The sequence below is a fragment of the Cicer arietinum genome, chromosome 3 (assembly GCF_000331145.2).
Source record: "Cicer arietinum cultivar CDC Frontier isolate Library 1 chromosome 3, Cicar.CDCFrontier_v2.0, whole genome shotgun sequence".
In the NCBI taxonomy this organism is placed as follows: Eukaryota; Viridiplantae; Streptophyta; class Magnoliopsida; order Fabales; family Fabaceae; genus Cicer; species Cicer arietinum.
In genome coordinates, this window is record NC_021162.2 from 20,983,990 (window position 1) to 20,986,922 (window position 2,933).

Here is a 2,933-nt window from a genome sequence, read left to right on the forward strand (position 1 = left end):
CCATCCATTTTCTTTCACTCATTCTCATATACTATGTCAACTTATTCTTATCTAATGCATGAGAAAAGAATAGGTAACATTATTTTGTAACATACTATTGAAAGATATTTTTGGTGTGATAGTGCAAATCATATCAAGGTTTCCAAAGTACCCTGAAGGGGATTCACTGGTTATCTCATTTGCATCCGATTGGTGGGGGCGAATCGAACCTAAAGGCTAGTGTAACAACACGCTTTGGAATTTGCTACATATAATCTTCATCAACAACTTCACTATTAAAGTCTTGCAGCAATTGTCACCAACACAGATCCAACAATCTTTAGGTTCGATATTATTTTCAATCAATGGCTGCATCACTCAAAGAAATGACTTCTAATTTTGTGAAGTTGGAGAAATTTGATGGAGGAAATTTTATTCGTTGGCAGAAAAAGATGAAATTCCTTCTAACAACTCTGAAGGTGGTGTATGTTCTGAACACCACAAGACCGCTGGAGAAGGAAATGGAAACATTAGCAGAAACAAGAGAAATGCAGAAGTGGGACAATGATGACTATATATGCATGGGTCATATTCTCAACGGAATGCATGACTCCTTGTTCGATATATATCAAAGTAGCATCTCTGCAAAGGAACTATGGGAGAAATTAGAGTCAAGATACATGCAAAAAGACGCTACAAGGAAGAAGTTTTTTGTTTCTCAATTTAATAATTATAAAATGGTTGATAGTAAATCAGTAATGGAACAAATGCATGAAATTGAACGTATTCTTAATAACTACAAACAACATAAGATGCACATGGATGAAACCATTATTGTATCCTCCATAATAGACAAACTTCCACCTTCTTGGAAAGATTTCAAAAAATCTATGAAACATAAGAAAGAGGACATATCACTTGAGCAATTGGGTAATCACCTTCGTTTAGAAGAAGAGTATCGTAAACAAGAGGATACTAAAAACCAATTTTCTCATGAAAATGTCCATGTAATGGAGGAAGGAAATTCAAGCAAATCTTTTAAGAAAAGAAATTGAGATTTTGATAAATCTCATGAAAAACACAATGGTAATAATGAACAACAAAAGAAAAGAAAAGGAAGTTTTTATCATTGTGGAAAACCAGGACACTTTAAAAATGAGTGCAGGTTCTTGAAAAAGAAGAACAAAGAGAAGAATTCAAGTGCAACAAAAGATGATCTTGTTGCTGTCATTTCTGAACTCAACATGATTGAAGATGTTGAATCTTGGTGGATAGACTCTGGTGCTACCCGCCATGTGTGCAAAAACAAAGAACTATTTAAGACCATTGATGAAGAAGATGGAAGTATTTTGTACATGGGAAATGCCTCAACTGTCCAAGTCAAAGGAAAAGGAACAGTGGAGATTGAATTCACTTCTGGAAAAGTACTTACTCTTAAAGATGTATTTTATGTTCCTGATGTTAGGAAGAACTTGATTTCTGTACCTTTACTTAATAAGTTTGGTTTCAAAAGTGTATTTGAGGGAGATAAATTTATTCTCTCTAAAGGTGGTATGTTTGTAGAGAAGGGTTACCTTTGTGAGAATATGATCAAATGTAATATTATTAGTAACTGTAATAATAATATGATTTCTGCTTATATTGTTGAGTCTTGTGATTTATGGCATATGCGACTAGGACATATTAACTTTAGAAAATTGAATGATATGATGAAATCAAATTTAATTCCGACTTTTGATAAAAATTCAAATTCATGTACTACTTGCATGCTAACTAAAATTACAAGACAACCTTTTAAAAGTGTTGAAAGAAGTTCTAAGGTATTAGATTTAATTCACTATGATGTATGCGATTTACATGGTTGGCCTACAATTGGTGGTAAAAAGTATTTTGTCACTTTTATTGATGATTACTCTAGATTTTGTTATGTTTATTTAATGCACTCTAAGAATGAAGTTTTAGACAAATTTAAAATATTTAAAGCACAAGTAGAACTTCAACATGAAACTTTTATTAAGTGTTTTAGAAGTGATAGGGGATGACAGTTCTATCATCCTGAGTATTTCGAGTCCACCGGTATTGTGCATCAAACAACTGCACCATATTCCCCACAACAAAATGAAATTGCAGAAAGGAAAAATAGGGTATTAGAAGAAATGGTAAATGTCATGTTATCCTATTCTGGTTTATCTAAAGGTTATTAGGGTGAAGCCATGCTAACTGCATGTTATTTGCTAAATAGAGTTCCCAATATATAAAAGGAACAAGATAACCCCGTATGAACTCTGGAAGAAAAGAAAACTCAATCTTAACTATATAAAAGTTTGGGGATGTAGAGCAATTGTTAAGGTTCCTGAACCAAAAAGAAAGAAATTGGGAGAAAGAGGAATTGAAAGTGTATTTCTGGGCTATGCTGAAAATAGCAAGGCCTATAGATTCATGGTTGTTGAATCTAATGACTCATATCCTATTAACACAGTGATTGAGTCAATAGATGCAATTTTTCAAGAAAATAGATTTAACTCAATTCCACATCCCAAGGAAACTTTATGTTCTAATGTACAAAGCTTAGAAAATAATGTATTTAATAATGATACTTTGACAAGTTCAGAACCCAGAAGAAGTAAAAGAGCCAGAAAAGAAAAAGATTATGGCCTAGACTTCTTTATGTTCCTTGTAGAAGGTACAAATGATTCCAGTAACAGTTATGGACCAATTTGCTACAATTTAGAGAGTGACCCAAACACATATGAAGAGACAAGAAAGTCTCAAGACTCTTCCTTTTGGAAAGAAGCCATCCAAGAGGAAATGGACTCAATCATGGGGAATAAAACTTGGAAATTGGTAGACCTCCCACCTGGATCCAAACCAATAGGTTGTAAATGGATCTTTAAGAAGAAAATGAAAGTTGATGGTACCATTGATAAATTCAAAGCTAGACTTGTTGCCAAAGG